This window comes from Monomorium pharaonis, unplaced genomic scaffold (genome assembly GCF_013373865.1).
Source record: "Monomorium pharaonis isolate MP-MQ-018 unplaced genomic scaffold, ASM1337386v2 scaffold_644, whole genome shotgun sequence".
Lineage (NCBI taxonomy): Eukaryota > Metazoa > Arthropoda > Insecta > Hymenoptera > Formicidae > Monomorium > Monomorium pharaonis.
The window spans coordinates 20344-42483 of NW_023415961.1; the positions used below are offsets into that span (position 1 = coordinate 20344).

Consider the following 22140-nt stretch of genomic DNA (forward strand, 5'->3'; position numbering starts at 1 on the left):
TCTATGTCGACGATATTTCTCGCAGCAAATAATGCAAGGTATAATATGTTTCGCGTCGCGCTCACGTCGTTATTATTGCATAGCAATTACCATCATTGAGAATGCCACGGCACTTGCGTTAAATGCAAGCGATTTCGCGGCAAAGCCGTCTGCATTACAGAGAGATGTCTACGGTCCTTGAATTATTCCGGCGTGTCATTCAACGCAAAGCAATTTAAATCGGTTACTTATTCCGACGTGAAGGTTCACTTATTCGACTTCCCAATTCGATTCACAGATCTCACCGTAAATCTTTTACCGGCTTCTCTCTCTCTCTCTCTCTCTCTCTCTCTCTCTCTCTCTCTTCTTCCCTTTCCCTTCAAGCAGTTTTATTACTGCTCATGCCAATCTTGTACGTTCAAAGTGCCAATTACGCGAGCGGTACCCGACAAGCATCCTTTTCCTCCTTACATCTCCTCCACGAGAAGGAGTCTCGGCCGTAGTTACGGCTTCTTTTACTTCCGCAAGTGCCGTACCGAAAATCGATCGAAGAGAAACCGGAGAGTTATGAAGAAACTATACTAATATGGAAGAGCGAAGAGATTGCAAAAAGCCCGATAGAGTAACGAGAGCGTGGCGCGGAAATTGATGTCAGCAAATTTCTGTACATCAGGAAATATATTAATTGCAAACTTCATTATTTATTGCTTTGGACGTTCGACGTCCAAATTATATTTCACGATATTTCTCTTTAGAAGATCTCGTCATATTGAAAGCTACTGGAAGTAATATTTTGTCAAGTAAAGTATAAGTTAAAAAACTGAAAACATCTGATGTGCATTGAGTGAAAAATGCCTTCAACGATTAAACCGCAGAGAACGCGCAGTACAGAATTTTCAATACTAGTATTTTTTCCGGTAATAAAGGTTTGGTTATAAAAAAATCTGCAACTTAAACCGAACGAAAGAGTACTCTTGGAGGTTTCCTTGTCGCAAACATCTCACATTAATGGCGCTGAGTGCGCAGGCTAAAAGCGACAAGCACGCTCGGCGAGCTTGTAATTCCGAAGTACTTTGAGATCATTCAAGTTACAACTTCTTTTAATCCTGCTGGATTTTGAACGAAAAAAAAGAAAAGAAAATGACAAATAGGATACAAAGAGATACTTCAGAAGAATTTTAAAATTATTTTCACGTTTATCGCCTTTTATGATGTTTGTTATTAATTGAAAAAAAAAAAAAAATCATAACAATGTGTAACAATTATTTTCGAAATTTACATGTCAATTTTAGTAATATTAATTTGTTAAAACTTTTATATAGACAAATAGAACATAAAGATATAGAAATAGACAAACTTTTATATCAACTTTTCGTTATTCATCTCTCTACATACAACACGTGGTTTTTCAAATCTTCTACCGAAAGATTTTCCTGTCAAAATTCACAACATTACAAGATCGAACAAATACGACTCTTTCATCCTGAGAAGCGAATCTACAGAAACTAATCAAAAGAAATCAAATTGGAACACCGAACCTAAAAGAGCAGATACAAGCGAAAATAGTAGAAAACAAGATCTCTTCATCTGAAGACTAGCGAAGATCGCGAAATGTAAGTCGATATACGTATATAGGAGTGATACACACAGGGTGGCCAAAAATTGCTGAATATCTGTTAAATAAAAATACATGGTAAGAGATTACAAGTAAATTTTGAAATATGTATCATTAGTTTATTCAAAAATTTAATATTTTGAGAAGGAAGATAATTACATTCACGACGACCAATAGCAATAAAATCTGTGACTAGAGGCAATTGTTTCTGAAACATTCTATATGCTTGCTTCTTATTCTTGCCACCTGTCATGTCTCGATTTTCATCCCGCTATATGGCATCGCAGGGGCGAATAAAATTCAATAGATATTTTTACCAATATTTGACTATTGCACACGAACGTCCTGGCGAATCGAGAAGCCCAGGCAGCCATGAGAGAGCAACGACTAAAGGACGGAACATACAGACACAAGACGACACAAGAAGCCTTATCGAACAAGCTGCAGGATGTTTTTACACCTGGAAATAGGATCTTCAAAGCCGATCGAAATAAAAACGAAAACGCGCGGACTTGAGAAGGGCGGGAAAGAACGTGGGAAGGGCTTTTCGCTCTAAAATCAACAGACAAAGCAAGAAAATCAATAAAAGACTACAGAACAAATCTCGATAGAAATTTTGTTGTTTGTTTTATTAACAAAAAAAACGTAACGAAACCACAACGAGACCATAACGATCTCTCTATGAAATCTAATAAAACTTAAGATTCAAGTTTTTTCAAAACTCGGAAACAAAGAATCTTTAACAGGACAATTTTCTGTGGTATTACATATATGTATACATACATACATACATACATACATATGTATATATGTATATATAGTCTTCCAATTTCATAAATTTTATGAGTTCGTATAATAAGAACAATTTGTTGTTCTTTCTGACAAAATATTTCTCGGTATTTTTTAATAAACAAATCAGAAAGTTATTTTTTGAAAGATTTTGCAGGAAAAATATTCAAGAGATAATTAAAGCTTAAGGTCTCAAAAAATTATTTGATGCGACACAATAGTATAATATGTAATAAAAACGTAAAGTCGGTCTTTTGTGTACGAGTGCGGGGAGTGGACGCATGAGCAGTAGGCGAGTTCGCCCGCACGAGTGCAAAAGGCCGTTATATTCGTATTTTTTGTTACTCGGTCCATTGAGTGTCTGGATCTTGCAAATTGACAGATTGGGTTAAGTTCGCTAAAGCAATAAAGATTTATTGCTTTAGTCATTAGTCTGCTTTAGTCAAGATATTAATCAATTTTACAAAAGTTACCATATGCGTGTCACAAGATAACACACGCATGCGAGTGCTGAAATGATCAAACGTGCTAAAAAAGTCGTGCTACAATGTTTTCGTGATTCACGCCATCTATTAGAAGATAAGAACTATGTAATGTATTAAAGTGCTGAAATCGATGTTTCTATCCACAAAAAAGTGACAAGAAAGGGACCACTTTCGATGCGTATGTAACAAAAATATTTTGTGATAGTTACGATGTGACTTGCGATATTTGCTTTAATCGATGTAATAATATTTCGTCGTTACATCCTGGTGGAAAATTCGATATGCTTAAGTGTCGAGACGATGAGAAGAACTTGGTCTAAAGAGAAATGAAGAAATAGAGAAAGAAGCAAAGGAAAGGACCGAGCTTTTTCGAGAAGCTTGGGTGAGGCTTTCCAGGAAAGCCAGGAGAGTCGACGGATTCTTTTAATCATGGTAACAGGATCTCGAAGGCTGAATCGCGGAAAAACAGGGAGCGACAGAGGTTGATACGCCGCGGAAAAGAAAGAGAAGACAAAGATAGCGTAGGAGAGCGAGAAGAAGACTGGGAGCAGGATAAAAAGACAAACAGAACGACGCCGACGGAAGAGAAGTGGTTGGGTTCGTAGACGGCAAAGAGGTATAAATCTTGAAGTTGTCGTCGGTGCGATTCGACAGTTCGTAAAATACCGCTATACCGTTTAGCCGGTGTCAGAAAACAATTGCGACACGCGAACACGATCCACGCAACTCAGAACTTTGGCACGTATAATTGTGTTAATTCTATATTAACATTCACATTTATTTAATTATATTTATTAATTATGTTCCTCAATCTTAACTATTTAACGATCTTTATTTCGACTGCCTCGGTAATATTTCTAAATAACTCTACTCTAAAAATTTCTATCAAAATCGTAATTGCAAGTAAAATAAAGTAATTACGTTTAAGAGCTCCATTTTTATAATTACTGCTGCTGTAATGTTGGAAACATTACCTTTATAATTCTACCTATTATAATAAAAATTATTATAAATATTAAAAGAGAGTAGATTGTTTAAATTTTCCAAGCATTTGTCTGCCGGTCTCCGCAAAATCGAATAAATTTTGATAGAATATCGTTGAGAATATAATCGAGAAATGTCTCGTAATTCCCGGCGGTTCACGAACAGTCCGCGGTTGGGTAATAATTAATATAGTTAATATTGTAATGACTTGTCGATAAAAATATTTGGGGTCGACCGGAAAGATCATAAACAAGATCGAGAACGAGTAATAAGAAGAAGAGAAGAGGAGTCAGTCTCGAGATTTTAGTCATTTGTATTTGACATGTAGAAAATTCAGTTCTTTTTCAAAAGACTTAGATTCTTCTAGAATCTTCTTTCTCTCGTCCTTTCTTTCACGCCTAATTATTTGAAAGTTCCAGTACCAGCTAGGGTTGCCATATTAAAATTTTTTTAACTAGAACTTACACGCCAAAAACTTCGGACATATATAACAAGAATACGTTAATTAGACAAAATAAATATTATAAAAACCACTCAATAAGTGGTGGTGCCATTGAAAAAAGCACGGTAAAGGAAATAAATAATTAAAATATTTAAAACTTGGACGCGCATAATTTTCCCAGCCAAATTTTCAACACTTTCAAAATATGTGCTTTTTATTACAGAAAAGCTGATGGAGAGCAATTGGTTTACGTAATGGTAAATTTTGATAAATAATATAAAAATAATATAAATACTTCCACAATGGAAATATTATAGCTAATAGCGATAACTATAACAACAATTAGTTAGTCGTGTAATGTACAAAAATTGTTTCGAGTAAATGATAACAATAGTTATATCATTTATTCGGACTAATTATATCTTCGAATTCATAGAGTCCGATACACTCAGCCTGTTGCAAAATGAGCTTATTTTGAGCATGGAACTCTATGAACGAGAGCGAGTTATTTATAAGACAAATTGTGCATTATGAAAGCAAATCACTTACCAAGAAGTATCTTAAAAGCGGTAGCAGCATCACCTTTCGTACATGAGTCTCATATGTCCTAAACTTGAAATTGTTTGTCATGCCATTTCACGATTTGTCGATGAAGGTGATAAATCCTCGATATTGCTGCTAATAAAAATATTATGTTATATATTATACAATTCTTTAATAATATTTTCCAAATCTATAAAAAAAAATACATACGAAATTTTGTTAAAGCTGTGCACTAATGATTCTACATTATCGACCTTGATTAAATTTCACCATCATTCCAGCGTTCCCTTAAAATAAAATATTAAAAATATAAGATATCAAAATATTTAAAAAATATTTAAAAATTTGAAAAAAAATGTAAAAATTGGAAGAACAAAATTTAAAAAACTATAATATAATAAATAAATTTTAAATAAGAATTTTAACTAAGAAAATTAACTGAGAATATAATAAATAAATTTACTCACAAGCCGATGAACCGATGATGCTTTCCTCGTTGCGTTCACACACTCGTCCACACGCCCTTGACACGATTAACGGCGTCAGCTTGGTTCGGCATGCTCGGCGATGGAATCCCCTTCCGCGGGGAAACTCACACTCGAGTCACTCGACCGACGAGAAGACGCGGGGACGCGACGAGATCGAATGGAGACGGGGACCGCGACACGACGCGACCGCGGGCGACGGTTGTACACGAACTGCGTCACACATGATAGTCACTGTGCACACGACGCGCGACGCGACGAAAAACTCAAGCGATTTTCGCGTCAATTTCTCACGGACGAGAGGGGCGAAGGGCACGAGGGACGCGATCACTTTGCCCGCCGATTCGGTTCGACATCCCCGGCGATGCCTTCCGCGGGGAAACTCGCTCTCGACCGACGAGAGGACGGCGAGGAACGCGACGAGATCTTACCTCGCGGCACTAAAAAGACGAGATGTAATTAATGACGGGGACACGATACTGGTCGTCTCGCGACGACACTTATGTCTCCCGACGGCGTTTGCGAATGATCCACGATGATCGCAAACTCGTATATCGCCAAGGAACGCGTGATACGGAAGAGACAACTGTGTGTCGAACGGAGACGAGACATGACGCGAACGCGGGCGACGGTCAACTACCAAGCCTAAAGTACGACCGTTGTGTACTAATTACGTCACAACATGGCCGTCACTTTGTACACGACGCGACGCGACGCGACGAAACTTTCGACACGATTTTTACGCTAATTTCCCACAGACGGGACGCGACCACTCGGTTCGACATCCCCGGCGATGCCTTCCGCGGGGAAACTCACTCTCGATCGACGAGAGGACGGCGAGAAACGCGACGAGATCTTACCTCGCGGCACTAAAAAGACGAGACAATTGACGCGACACTTTTCGTTACCTGCGCCGGACATCGGCATCCCGGGCGATATCTTCCGCGGGGAAATTCGCTCTCGACGAGGACGCGAGGAACGCGACGAGATCTCATTTCGCGGCACTAAAAAGACGACTCTTGCGGAGTCGAAAAACGCACGATCGCGAAGCGTACACGACGTGACCTTCCCCTTGCGTGTTCGCCACGGTACTGAGTCGCCTGGGGAACCGTGGGAGGGGGGCCAGGGGGGCAAGTAGCTGATTGGCCTTGAGAATCGGAAGAGAAAATTCGTGGAAAAGAAAAAAAATCTAGCGCTTCGGTTCGCATCTTGCGTGTGCCAAATGTCACATAAAAACATGAGCTTTGCTTCCGAGAAGAGATTAGCCACACACGGCGAGGCTCGATGTTTTGATCTAAAAATTTTTCGCAATATCAGAATTATATATACCATACAATTTTCTAATAATTTAAACTGTATTATTGGTTCGTCTGTATTAAAAAGAAGCCGACTCTTGTTTAAATATGAAATCGGTCCAAAATAATGAAAAATGAAACATATACAGATTTAATTTGAATAATTTTAATTTAAAAAAATTAAAAAGTACAATTGACGAAAGAAAAATTATATTGTACGAAATTAAATTTGTTTTCATAAATTCTATACTGAAGTTTTTGCAACAAATTAATAATTTAAAAAATTTTTTTCAGATGATCCATTGCCGGAATCCTTTCTGTCAGCAATTTTCAACACTTTTTTTGATAAAACATTTATATAATAAATTGCGTAAATCAATAAAAAAATTTATTTTTTGGAATTGAATAATATAACAATATGGATAAAAAGTTTCAAAAATATTTTTTTATTTATCTTTCTGAGATCAATAAGTTCCATTAATAATATTACAATATCATTATAATAATTATGAAGATGGAGTTCTTAACTATATTTATTTTAACAAAAGCGAAAAAATAAGGATTGTATATAAAATTAATTGCTCAAATTGTAATGCATCTTAGATAGGTCAAACCAAACGACAATTTCAAATAAGATTGAAAGAACACAAAAAAGACATTTTAAAACATGAAAATAACTATTCAGTCATAAGCAAGCATCGCACATTGCAAAATCATGAATTTGATCTCCGGAGATCCTACACAACGAAAAATATGTCAGAAAAAGGAAAATTGCAGAGATGTTTCTTATTAAAAAATATATGGACACCATAAATTGCAAAAAGACACGGAAAATTTAAATGTCATCTATTGATGAGACCGCGTCATCAAAGTTATACGATTTGTTTTCACTCTCGTTTATAAGTTATTTATGTATTTATATATTTATGTTTATCTTAGTCTTGACATCATTGCTCCATCCTATCCGTCAGATATTTGAATCAGTCGACCGAAGATTTGTGTTATAACTTGATGTGTTTTTTTAACACCTGTGATATATTTCTTTTTCAAATAAAGGAGACAGTTATTTAACTAAATTTAATATGACATGCACAATTTTTATTACATTGACAACGCATCAACACAGACTTATTTGAAAATATTGACTCAATAATGTGCACGAATGAGTTTATTCATTTGACACACAACACGTAAGCCTGACTGTTTGGTTGTTTGGTTGTAGCTGCTTACTTTCATTATTTCGACTCTTAACAGTTGGTGAAAATTTAGCTTTCAGTCTCATGAGTTACTGGAATAATTTATGACGGAGAAGATGAATGCATGATCTATTTTCGTATACAATCTTATACAATTCGCCGAAGGTATATATATGCATCAAGCGCGCTTTTACACATAAATCTAAATTTGTAATGTTTTTATTGAATTTTTTTCTTTTAATGTATTATAGATATTCACTTGATAAGGGCCCGAACCAAGGTACCAAAACCTTCGTGAGATAATACCTATGTTTACATAAGGTGTTCACACAATAAAGATGGCCAGTTAGGTCGAAAAGAAGAATTTGGTTTTATATTATTTAATTACAATTATACATTTATAATAATAATTATAATTATAATTGTAAATACTAAACATTTTTCTCTCAGAATATAAACATATATATGCATTGTCACAATGCACGACATTATCGTTGTGAAAAGTTGAAAAAGACTTTAGATACAAGAAACAAACTTTCTAAATATTACTGAGTCGTTTTTAATTACGCGATACTTTTAACACGCGCGTGGTAACGAGTACCACGTTAATTTTAATTTAATATGAAAGCTAACGAACGATGCGCGAGAATCGATATTTCTGTTTATCGATGAAAAACTAACAGACGTGCAACGATTCAATAATACTGGAATCCAAATAAAGGATAAAATAACTGTCGCAAATGTTTCATGTATTTGCACATCGCGATGTAACAAAACATAAATATTATTCACGAAAGGTTTTCTTTTGGCCTGGTAAAACAAACAACCGTCGCGGTGTATCTTGAAACTATTGTGTTTATGTATATTAACAATCTACGTTTTGTTAGTTTTTGTAAGACATTTTATTGAGCATAATCATATTTCACACACTGAGAGAAATATTTTTGTTAAATTAACAAGACAGAAGCTACTGTAGCAAATAATTTGCTGATGTGGGGTGGCAAATAATTCTGTTGTGAGAACAAATGATTTGTTACGTTTGATTTGCTGTTGTAGCTATTGAACTCTAAGTGAACAAACGTGATTTGCTGTTGTAGCCATTGAACTCTAAGTGAACAAATGTGATTTGTATCTCAGACAATATGTTTCTTAAAACAACAAATGATGAAAAATGATTTGCAATGGTAACTGTTCCCTCTAAGGCCTCTAAGCAGTCCTTGTTTTTTGTTTTGGCAACAAAAAGCAGCTTTTTTTCAGTGCAATAGCGAATGAGGAGCAAAAATAAAATAAAATTTTAATGACACAAACAGTATATTGAATTTCGTAGAAACAACACTTTTAATATTTTGTATAATTCAATGTCTTATCATTTAATAATATGTAATATTAAATACACGAGATTTGAAACAATCCAGTCTTTTTTTGTAGATGCATATTTCACACATTATATTTGGTATGTAATTAGCTTTCATTTGATTGATGATTTATCAACGTCATTTGTTAAGCTCACGCTTCCGCACGTAATTCACGTTGCCATTGACCCTTTTATTCAGAGTTTTTTAACGCGAACAACATTCGGGCGGAAGTGCCGGCGGAATTTTCCGGCAAGTATAATACACGTTTATAACGCGCGGGAGAAAACCGCGAGGCGCGCGCCACGAATCATCGTCTACCTATTGTTTTATTATAGACGACAGGATAAGGTTGGTTCCGTGGTAGGAGGACGGCACGGTAATCTTTCTCTCGCAGCGTGAAATATGCATCTACAATTGCGAGCTTCACGGTACGCCGGGGATTATATTCTCAGCAGTCATACTTGTTGTTCTATTATACATGGCGAGAGAAAGGTATTTCCCCTTAGAAGAGTCTCCCTCGCCTTCTCCATCCCTCTTCTTCTTTCTGCGCAGGAGAGAGGCCCAAAGTTTAAACTACTCTTCTGTCATAATGTTCCTTTCTTGTGCCGGATATATTTTTAGGAGTACTGACTTTAATCTCACGAAAATTGACGAAATTATGGCTCTTCTTTCGTCGAGATGTATGCCACGATGTCCCGTGGGTTGAGTGCCTAGCGGGCGCGTCTCCGGGTGGCGGATAGGAGGAAGCCCGGGTGAGAAACCTCGGTCCGGGCCTAAACCCCCGCGTGCCGGGGTGGACCGCCCGGGTAGTAACGGTTATAACCTGCCCCGGCGGGCGTAAAACCCTGCCCAGGGGGGGGGAAAGCCGATACCGCGGACCAACTCGACCCAAGCCAAGCTGGAAGCTATCGTGGCGAGGGCTGCGTGGCACTGGGGGAGCAGTGCCTTGAACGATGCCTCTGGGGAACCAGGCGAAACCCCAGAGTATTTAGCCTTACCCACGCATGCGGGGCTCTGCGTGGGTGGACCGTATGTTTCCCTAGCTGCTCGTGGGAACAAAATGGAAGACGAAATCAAACTTAAACTTAAACTCACTGAGGACACCCCAATGGAGGCTTCGCCCGAGGACTCCGGAAGGGTGGAAGAAGCAGGATCGGGAGCCGAACGGACCCCTGTGGGCACGGGAAGCACCGAGACTGCGGAGGGAGGGGTGGTTTCGAGTGCTGAGCGGGCCCCTAGGGGCACGGGAGGCACCGAAACCGCAACGGACGAACCGGCGAAGGAAGAGGATCTTTGCAAAAAGAAACTCTCCGGAGCCGCGAAGAGGAGGAGGGCTCGGGAGCGGAAGGGGGGGGTTCGGGACCAGGCTCAGGCCGGGACTGGGACTGGGCCCTCGCCGGCTGTTCCGGGGACCTCTTCTTCCTCGTCCTTGACTATCCCCCAGACGCCGATTGGGGGGCCTCCGGGGAACTCCGGCAATAAACGCCGGAAGGACCCTGATGGGACCCCGCAGTCGGCAGAAGGGGCGAAAAAGAAGCAGAGGGTCCAGGGGACCCATGCTTACGTCGACGCCGCGGACCCTCTGACGAGGGTGATTGTCGAGGAGGGGTACCCGGATGCTGCGATGACTGCTGAGCAGCTGTCGCAGCTGAGGGGTGCGGTCTTCAAGGAGATCCAGGGGATCCGAGAGGGTACCCTGCCCAGATTTGACAGCACCACTCTGAGAGGGGGGGCTGCGGTGGTGAGGTGCGCGGATGCGGAGTCCCTGAAATGGCTCGAGAGCCGGATCGGGGGCATCGTGCCGTGGGAGGGCGCCAAGCTTGGGGTGGCGGGACTGGAGGTGCTGCAAAAGCAGTACAGGGCTGCGGTGTGGGTCCCGGGACCTCCCGTGGGCGCGGCTGCGGTCCTGGGGCTGCTGGAGCGGCAGAATCCGGGGATCGTTACCTCAGGCTGGCGTGTCTATGCTAAGAATGTGGGGGCTACCTGCGAGGGTAGAAACCTCATTCTCGGCATCCCCCAGTCCAGCGTCAACAAACTTAAGGCGCTGGACTTTAGGCCCCATCTTGGGATGGACCGGGTCACTTTTAAAGTGACCGGTCCATCCCAAGAGGGGGCGGGAAAGGGTAGGGAGGGGCCCGATCCAAAGGTCTCGTCTTCGTAGTGGGCCTGACCGGGGTGGGCTTCACCCAAATCAACTTGCACCACAGCAAAGGAGCCTCGGCCGTTCTTGCCAGGCGCCAAGCTGGGGTGCACACAGCCATATCACTAGTACAAGAACCTTGGCTGGTCCGAGGCTGTATTAGGGGTCTGGCGGGGTGCGGTAGGCTGTTCAGGTCACCGCAAGAGGATCGGCCTAGGGCCTGTGTGGCCGTTAAAGGGCTGGAGAGCCAGCTATTGCCGGATTTCTGTTCCAGGGACTTGGTAGCAGTCGTGATAGAGGACACCAGCGGGACCGGGATCAAGACAAGGATGGTGGTGGCGTCGGGCTACTTCTCACACGAAGAGGACGATCCGCTGCCATCAGACCGGGTTGTACGACTGGTGGAGTTCTGCCAAAAGGAGCAACTCCCCCTCATATTGGGGTGCGATGCGAACGCGCACCACACGGTGTGGGGGAGCACGGACACCAACAGGAGAGGCGAAAAGCTGTTGGAATTTCTGGTGTCCACAGACCTAGAGATTCTCAACAGAGGCAAGGAGCCTACCTTCGTCACGGCAGTGAGAAGGGAGGTTCTGGACCTAACTATCTGTTCAAGACAGATAGCGCGGGAGGTGACCGGCTGGAGGGTCTCTGACGAGCCCTCATTGTCGGATCACAGACAGATCACCTTTAGGTTGGCTAAAGTGCAAGCGAAGGTAAGAACAGTGAGGGACCCGAGGAAGACGGACTGGGACTCGTTTCGAGAGGACCTGGCTGTCGGTCTTAGGGAGTTTCCCAAAAGACATGGGACCCCTCAAGAAATCGAGCTGTGCGTCGAGCATCTGCAGAGGGCTCTCGTCGGCAGCTTTGAGAACAACTGCCCAGAAAGGACAGTGAGAGATACTAAGGAAGTCGCCTGGTGGAACCCCAAGCTACAGGAGCTCAGAAGTGCTGCACGTCGTGCCTGGAACAGGGCCAGGAACACGGGCCGCCAGGCTGACTGGGACCTTCATCGAAGGGCTCAGAAGGCCTATAGAGACTCTGTGGTAAGGGCTAAAAAGGAGAGCTGGAGGAGATTCTGCGAGTCGGTGGAGGGGATACCTGAAGCCGCTAGGCTCGGCAGAGTCTTAGCCAGGGATCGGAACGCGGCTCTGGAGGCCATTCGGCTCGACGATGGGACGATGGCGTCTGGAGAGCGATGCCTGAATCACCTGCTGGAGTCGAACTTTCCGGGCTTCCGCGGAGGCCCGGAGGAAGACGTCCACCAGGGAAACTCAAATCTCCGTAGGGTACGAGGAGAGGACTGGTCTCTTGCGGCAAAAATCGTTGGGCCGAACAAGGTCAAATGGGCCGTAGGAGGTTTCAAGCCCTTTAAGTCGGCTGGGCCGGACCGGGTATTTCCGGCCCTTCTCCAGGAAGGGCTGGAGCAGATCACCGGGCCGCTCACGCGGACGCTAAGGGCTTGTTTGGCACTGGGCTATACACCTAGGGCTTGGAGGCAGGCGAGAGTTGTGTTCATTCCCAAAGCGGGAAGAACGGGCCACAGCTCCGCCAAGGATTTTCGTCCTATCAGCCTAACGTCTTTTCTTCTTAAGACGCTGGAAAGGCTGGTGGATGTCTACATACGCGACGTGGTTCTACTGCAGCACCCGCTGCATGGGAATCAGCACGCGTATCGCACGGGATACTCCACAGAATCGGCGCTTCACTCCGCTGTATCGTTTATCGAGGAGCAACTGGAGAGGAAGGGCTTCGTGGTTGGCACCTTTCTAGATATAGAAGGAGCTTTTAACAACACACCGCACGAGGTGGTGTGTGAGGAAGCTACTCGCAGAGGTGTGCCGGAAAGGATCGTGGATTGGATCAGAGGCATGCTTGGGCGACAGGTAACGGCCTCATTGGGAACAGTGAAGGTCAGTGGATGGGTGAAGAGAGGCTGCCCGCAAGGGGGAGTTCTCTCTCCACTATTATGGTGTCTGGTGGCGGATAGACTGCTCAGGACGCTGAACGAAAGGAGCTTCTTTACATTAGGATATGCGGATGATCTGGCTATCCTGATACGAGGACCCTTTTTGGAGACGCTTCTGGAGCTCACGCAGAGAGCCTTAGAGGTGATCGAGGAGTGGTGCGGCGAGACTGGTCTGGCGGTGAATCCACTGAAGACCGGGCTCGTAATCTTCACTCGCAGGTACAAGGTAGGCCCAGTGGAGGGGCCGGTCCTTGGGGGAACGAGATTAGTTCCAACCGTATCGACTAAATATCTGGGAGTGATCCTAGATAGGAAGCTGACATGGAAGGAACATCTCGAGAACCGTTGCAGGAGTGTGTGCTCCTACTTCTGGATATGCAGAAGGACATTCGGGCAGACCTGGGGTCTCAAACCAAAAATGGTCCACTGGATATACACGGCGATACTCAAACCTAGGCTGCTTTACGCGTCTGTCGTATGGTGGCCAAGGGTTTTGGGAAAGACCGCTAAGTTAGCGCTGGAGCACGTCAGAGCTCTAGTTTTAAGAGGGGCTCTGGGGGCCATGCGGACCACGCCGGTGGTGGCGATGGGAATGCTGCTTGGCGTCGAGCCCCTCGATCGGGTGGTAGTGGCGGCCGCGGCGACGGCGGCCTACCGCTTAAGGTGTGAATCAAGGTGGAAGGCAGGAGCCCTCCACACGAGATTTCCCGAAGGAATCCTATCGGGCACCATTTTTGCAATGGGACAGGATAGGAGGCCGGTGATTCGTACTTTCGAAAGAGGGTACAGGATAAGCTTCCCCGGGCGCTGGGAGTGGAACGGCTCTAAGGGACCGGTTCCTCGGGACGGGGACGTCTGGTTCACGGATGGCTCCAAAACGAGTGCGGGCTCTGGAGCTGGTCTTTACTGTCAGCGCGACCGGGCAGGAATCGTCGTTCCGCTTGGCGAGCACGCTACGGTTTTCCAGGCGGAGGTGTTAGCCATCATGAGATGTGCCCAGAACCTATTAGAGTCTGATAGGGTGAGAAGGCGCATCCGGATTTACTCGGACAGTCAGGCGGCGCTTAAGGCGCTTGAGGGTCCAAGAATTAACTCGCGGCTGGTCTGGGACTGCAAGTGCGTACTGGATGAGTTGGCGGAGAAGAATGATGTCGGCCTAGTATGGGTCCCTGGGCACGCAGGGATCAAGGGCAACGAAATGGCGGACCTGCTTGCTAAGGAGGCGGCCGAAACAAGACTGCTGGGACCTGAACCGGCTGTTGGGATCTCTTTCTGCCTAGGCAGGGGGAGAATCAGGGGCTGGCTCCGGGACCAGCATCTTGAACACTGGAAGAAAGAAACAGAGAGCAAATGCAGACAGGCTAGGGCCATGCTAGGGGAATGCCCTAGCGAGAACCTGGCCAGGAGCATAAGATCTCTAAGTAGGAGGGACGCCAGGCTCGCGACACAACTGCTCACGGGCCATGGGGATCTCAACTATCACCTGCACAAATTGGGCCGTAGTGATACGCCCAGCTGTAGGCTGTGCGGTGAGGAGGAGGAAACTAGCCTCCACATTCTTGGGAATTGCCCAGCACTGGTCGGACCAAGAGCACGCCTGCTGGGCTCAGGTTTTCTAGAACCGTACCAGGTGAGGCAGCTGCCTGTGGGGGATCTGCTCCGCTTTTGGAAGGAAGCGGGGCCCCGCTAGGGCAGCTGACAACGGGGAGGCACAATGGACTCGGTCTAAGTGCCAAAGTGGGCTTCGCAGGAGGACCGCCCCCGTCACTACTATTATTATGCCACGATGTCAATAACGGTAAAAAGCCAAGATTTAAACCTAAAACGAATATGTTTTACTCAATAATTCTCAATCTTTTTATTTGTCTGTAAAAATTTATTTAAATTACACATTGATATAAAATGCTTTAACATTGGATTCGATATGTATTGTCAGTTTAATTTATTTACTTTCTAAAATGGAAAGAAAGAGAGAGAGAGAGAGAGAGGGGGGGGGGGAGGGAAAGAGAGAAAAAGAAGTTAAAATTTCGAGTAGTAAGAGCTTGCTGTCATTTCACTACGTCACTGCATCATAAGTGCTTTCATAAATCGAGTTCGCTTCTCACGGTGGGATTCGCGGGGTATTGGCTATGATGTCACCGTGCGCCGGCAATCTATGAGAATGGGATTTTTAAAAATTATGCGGCGCGACCCCTTCGTCTAGACGGAAACTCCAAGAACGACATCGATCATCCTCTGACGCAAGCATACCATGTCTGCACACATACTTTAACCATTTTACATTCCACCATTCATATATAGAATATGTATTATTTCTATGCTGCTCTATAGAATCCACAACGATAGTCTCATTTTCTTGAAATTCTTCCACAATACTTCGCGAATGTCAAGATTTGACGTCGCTCATAGTTGACTACCTTTGCAGTTTTGCAAATAATGTTTTGACAGTTTTATATTTGACATTTAACGACGCTTGCACAGAAAAGGAATAATCAACATTGGTAAAAAGATCCGTTATTAGAATTGAAAGTAAAGAATTTTGCGAGAATTTCACGACTGACGATTCAACGGTCACAATCATCACAATACCGTTCGTACATCCCATACATGTTTTATCAAGGAATGAAGCGGAGGTTGTCTGCCGAGATGTTATTTCAAACATGCGTTCCCAGCGTCGATCCTTTCGTTCTGACGACAACAACGACGATGAGGAAGACCAGGGGAAATTTCACATGGGCTGGATATTGGTTTCCGCGGTACACGCGTAATTCCTCCCTCGACAATATGTAGAGCAGGCTTCAGAGTAGAACACCGCGAGAAAAGGGGACGCTCGGGAAACATCGCGTTCCTCGGATTTCGTGCTTCCCTCTGAACTCCGAAACGGATTGCATTCTGTTCCTTGCAACCGTTCTGCCTAACATACCTGCTTGTCGGATTCCTCGTCCTTCATGTTGTCATATGTCCTTTGTACGCTCGCCCTTTCACATCTTTAATGTCCTCGCCCTCGAGAAAGCCGAATTCCTAGTCCCTAGGAATTCGGCTTCTTCATGTTCGATTTGGGACGCAGGGTGTGGAACGATTCCCTGGCAGCGATCTTATTTCCCGACAGGCCACCTCGTTATTTTCGTACAATCGACATACGGAGAACGGAGCTTCGGAGGGTCGCCTTCCTCCCCGTCGGTCGTCGACGATGCGGTTGTTCGCATGGCTGTTTTCCATCGTGCGGTAAACGGCGGATGCTTCAGCAAACCGGCGAATCGAGTATCTATGCAGCTCGTGCGCGTGCGAGATTTATCGTGTTGTCTCTCGTTCTTCTCGCCCTCGTTGTGCTTCTTTCCTCCTTCCCCTTGTCGTCGCCACTTGCGTTTGCTCCAGCGTCGTCAGGATCTCGAATTCGAATACGATCACGCTTCGAAGTAATCCAGTCGCGCTGAAAACGGAAACAACAAGACGGAACGTGATAGCATGCGAGATGCATTATGCATATTTGTCCTGTAAAAAGGCGCTTTGATGAATAAACCAGTAACGCAGCCAGAGCATTCAGAACTTGTAATGAGATTAAAATACATAAAATCTTGATAGAGATACGTAATCCTGCACAGAAATGGAGTTTTCGGTATTCAATTATAATCATTAATTCGTAATCTTTTGTAATAAATTTTTTTTGATTTTACAAATCAAAATATCGCATATTGATTATATTAAATTCTCTAAAATGATAGATTATTTACAGGAATACGATTTCAGGTAAATTTTATGTACACTAAAAGAGGAAAAAATCGAAATTACTATAATTTAACTATAGTTTATAGTTATTTTAACATTAACTATATAAATACAATGACGAGTATTTTAATCATGCAAATTATATAGCTATTGGGTATTATTATTATTATTATTATTATTATTATTATTATTATTATTATTATTATTATTATTATTATTATTATTATTATCTTTAATAGGTCTTTATCTCTGTTGGTCTTTATCTCTGTTATGACACACACACACAAAGGTGTAAACCCGACCGTGCAATCTTTATGCAGTACATCTTTGTAAGTATTGAAAATTTGTCCGAAAAAATTATGTGCGTTTGGGGTTTTAAATATTTTAATTATTTATTTCCTTTACCATGCTTTTTCCAATGGCGCGACAACTTATAGAGCGGTTGAGTAACAATTAAATGTAATAAAATTAAAATATTTAATAGACTTACAACAAAATACTGGTTTAATTTTTAATTTCAAATTTGTAACTAATTTTTCTCATGGAATTTACAGTCAATTTAAGAATAATTTAAAAATCAGTCAATCTAAGAATAAGTGAATAATTTGAATCATAATTTAAATCAAGAAGAAATCCAGATATATTTGTGTGTAAATCTGATTTATTTACACAATTTGGCAGAGAAGCAAATAATTAATATTTTACAGTAAAAATATCGAATTTCTTTTTATCTTTTCCTCTTTCTTTTTATTTTTTTCAGGATTAAATGTTATATAAATTAATATACGAAAAGAATTATTATACTCAACCAGTTTTTTAAATATATGGACGTATACAAAAATAAATAAATAAATATTTTACTCCTGTCTCATTTCTGACAAAACATTCGTGAATTCCACATTGCACATTAATAAGTCAAATTAAATAATATGAAGAGATAAGGCTACGGTGACTATATATATATTCCTTATGTCAAGTAGCTATCCTGCAGATTTATATATTTTTTAAAACTTAATTTTACCCTTTATTTTAGAAATAATATCGCAAATTCTTTTCTGAAAATTAGCATTCTAGTATCTAATGAGCAAATTTTTATGAAAACAAATTTAATTCCGTGCATTATAATTTGTATCTTCCGTCAATTGTGCTTTTTAATTTTCTTTTATTAAAATTATTTAAATTAAATCTGTGTATGTTGTATTTTTTATTACGTTGGACCGATTTCATATTTAAACCAAGAGTTAATTTCTTTTTAATACAGACAAACCAATAATACAGTTTCAAATTATTAGTAAATTGCACGGTGTATATAATTTTGATATATTGCAAAAAATTTTTAGATGAAAACATCGAGCCTCGCCGTGTGTATGGCTAATCTCTTCTCGGAAGCAAAGCTCATGTTTTTGTATGACAATTGGCATACGCCAGACGCAAACCGAAGCGCTAGATTTTTTTCTTTTCCACGAATTTTCTCTTCCGATTCTCAAGGCCAATCAGCTACTTGCCCCCCTGGTCCCCCTCCCACGGTTCGCCAGGCGACTCAGTACCGTGGCGAACACACAAGGGGAAGGTCACGTCGTGTACGCTTCGCGATCGTGCGTTTTTCGACTCCGCAAGAGTCGTCTTATTAGTGCCGCGAAATGAGATCTCGTCGCGTTCCTCGCGTCCTCGTCGAGAGCGAATTTCCCCGCGGAAGATATCGCCCGGGATGCCGGTGTCCGGCGCAGGTAACGAAAAGTGTCGCGTTAATTGTTTCGTCTTTTTAGTGCCGCGAGGTAAGATCTCGTCGCGTTTCTCGCCGTCCTCTCGTCGGTCGAGAGTGAGTTTCCCCGCAGAAGGCATCGCCGGGAATGTCGAGCCGAGTGGTCGCGTCCCGTCTGTGGGAAATTAGCGCGAAAATCGTGTCGAAATTTTCGTCGCGTCGCGTCGTGTACAAGGTGACGGCCATGTTGTGACGTAATTAATGCACAACGGTCGTACTTTAGGCTTGGTAGTTGACCGTCGCCCGCGTTCGCGTCGTGTCTCGTCTCCGTTCGACACACAGTTGTCCCTTCGGTATCACGCGTTCCTTGGCGATATGCGAGTTTGCAATCATCGTGGATCACTCGCAAACGCCGTCGGGAAACATAAGTGTCGTCGCAAGACGACCAGTGTCGTGTCCCCGTCATTAATTATATCTCGTCTTTTTTGTTCCGCGAGGCGAGATCTCGTCGCGTTCCTCGCCGTCCTCTCGTCGGTCGAGAGCGAGTTTCCCCGCGGAAGGCATCGCCGGGGATGCCGAACCGAATCGGCGGGCAAAGTGATCGCGTCCCTCGTGCCCCTCGCCCCTCTCGTCCGTGAGAAATTGATGCGAAAATCGCTTGAGTTTTTCGTCGCGTCGCGCGTCGTGTGTACAGTGACTATCATGTGTGACGCAGTTCGTGTACAACCGTCGCCCGCGGTCGCGTCGTGTCGCGGTCCCCGTCTCCATTCGATCTCGTCGCGTCCCCGCGTCTTCTCGTCGGTCGAGTGACTCGAGTGTGAGTTTCCCCGCGGAAGGGGATTCCATCGCCGAGCATGCCGAACCAGCTGACGCCGTTAATCGTGTCAAGGGCGTGTGGGCGAGTGTGTGAATGCAACGAGGAAAACATCATCGGTTCATCGGCTTGTGAGTAAATTTATTTATTATATTAGTTAATTTTCTTAGTTAAAATTATTAGTTTAATTTTATTTATTATATTATAGTTTTTTAAATTTTGTTCTTCCCATTTTTACATTTTTTTTTCAAATTTTTAAATATTTTTTAAATATTTTCATATTTTATATTTTTAATATTTTATTTTAAGGAAACGCTGGAATGATGGTGAAATTTAATCAAGGACGATAATGTAGAATCATTAGTGCACAGCTTTAACAAAATTTCGTATGTATTATTTTTATAGATTCGGAAAATATTATTAAAGAATTGTGTAATATATAATATAATATTTTTATTAGCAGCACTATCGAGGATTTATCACCTTCATCGACAAATCGTGAAATGGCATGACAATTTCAAGTTTAGGACATGAGACACATGTACGAAAGGTGATGCTGCTACCGCTTTTAAGATACTTCTTGGTAAGTGATTTGCTTTCCTAATGCACAATTTGTCTTATAAATAACTCGCTCTCGTTCATAGAGTTCCATGCTCAAAATAAGCTCATTTTGCAACAGGCTGAGTGCTATCGGACTCTATGAATTCGAAGATATAATTAGTCCGAATAAATGATATAACTATTGTTATTATTTACTCGAAACAATTTTTGTACATTACACGACTTAACTAATTGTTGTTATAGTTATCGCTATTAGCTATAATATTTCCATTGTGGAAGTATTTATATTATTTTTATATTATTTATCAAATTTACTATTACGTAAACCAATTGCTCTCCATCAGCTTTTCTGTAATAAAAAGCACATATTTTGAAAGTGTTAAAAATTTGTCTGGGAAAATTATGCGCGTCCAAGTTTTAAATATTTTAATTATTTATTTCCTTTACCGTGCTTTTCCCAATGGCACGACCACTTATTGAGCGGCTTTTATAATATTTATTATGTCTAATTAACGTATTCTCGTATATCTCGTATATGTTGCAACAGAAATGTCCGCGGTTTTTGATCTGTAAGTTCTAGTTAAAAAATTTTTAATATTGCGCAACCCTAATCACATATCTCAGCAGACTCACGTATTAATTTCTACCATTATCTGTGTGATAATATATCACGGCTCAGATACGCTCTGAGTACCACGTGTTAAGTGGTTGTATTTTTATTTTAATATCTTTTTCACAGCGTCCTCTCGCCCTACCATTCGTTGGGTTCCCAACGAACTCAATGCGAATTCGCGAACAATAGTTTTCAGATAAAAAAACAAAAATTTAGAATATTTTTTAATAGCTTAATACTTTTTTTATAATTATATTTAGCGGAGAAAGCAGCTTTGTAATTGTTGTAAAATTTTTTAATACGATTGGTATTTGCCCTCATTGTTAATTTCTATCAGATTTATATGTATAAACGTATAAAAGAATTATATAACAGTTGCAGAGCTATTTTTTCTGTTGAATACAATCTCTATCTCCATAAGAACTAGCAATGCGATCATTATTTAATATCGAGTCAATAAAGATAGCGTTCGCTGTGAACTTGAATTCATTCTTGTTTATCAAACTTTAAACGCTAGCGACACGAACACCGCATGGCATATTTTACTAATATGAATAAAGATATTTTTAGAAGAAAAATATTCTTATTTCCTTTTATAAATTATTAATAACTTTTCCGATTCCGTGGAATTATTATCGGATAATACTTTTGAAATTTTTATTTTATTGAAATGAGATTACATACCGTTAAATGTACATGATTTGCTTACTTAAAGAATTTTGCAGTTTCATAAAAAAAATACATTCCTCTAAATTAAGAAGAAAAATATTGAATAAAAAATAATAATTAATTTAACACCATTATTATTAAACAATTATGTTGTACTCTTTGAAAATAAATTTTAATAAACCTACACATGAAATTTTTTTCTTCTGAATTCACTTTAATACACTTTGTTAAAATACAGCAGATGCTTCTCTTTTTTCTTGACAGTTAATACATATCGTAAAATAAATGTAATGTAAAATAAATATAATGTAAACAGTAGATATATTTATGTATGGAAGGAGGGGGGCATTACACACACACACACACACACACACAAAACAGATTTGAAAGACCCGTAAAAAAAGAAAAATGTTTCTTTTATGTGTATAATGGTATATTTATAATTTTTTAAGGGTTTCATAATCACAAATTACAACATTAGTGAATAATTACAGACGGGAAAATTGGGTCGTCAACGTGCTTTTTGACAACATGAATTATCAAATATTGCCAGCAAAGCAAGTACCACTTGTGTGACAACTATACATTTTCTCACCTTGCCTCTTAATTCCCTCACAACTTTACAAGGATGATGACATTTCTTAAACGAAAATTTACTAAATCACTTTGCAATATTTCTGCTCGTAAGACACGTACGAAAAATAAATGTTTTCTCATATAAATCAAGTCAAACTATCGATTGAGCCAACTCAGGATTTGATCGGTTTAGCCATTATTA

General features: G+C 41.5%; 1 long non-coding RNA gene across 1 annotated transcript; it reads right to left on the minus strand.

Annotated features, from left to right (window-relative positions):
• Positions 1–351: 351 nt before the first annotated feature.
• On the minus strand, positions 352–6730 carry LOC118648748. The gene is made up of 3 exons (XR_004965426.1): positions 5305–6730; positions 5048–5124; positions 352–4969 (listed from the first exon to the last, which is right to left on the minus strand). It is a non-coding gene; the product is annotated as an uncharacterized LOC118648748 (long non-coding RNA).
• Between the last annotated feature and the right edge of the window lie 15410 nt (positions 6731–22140).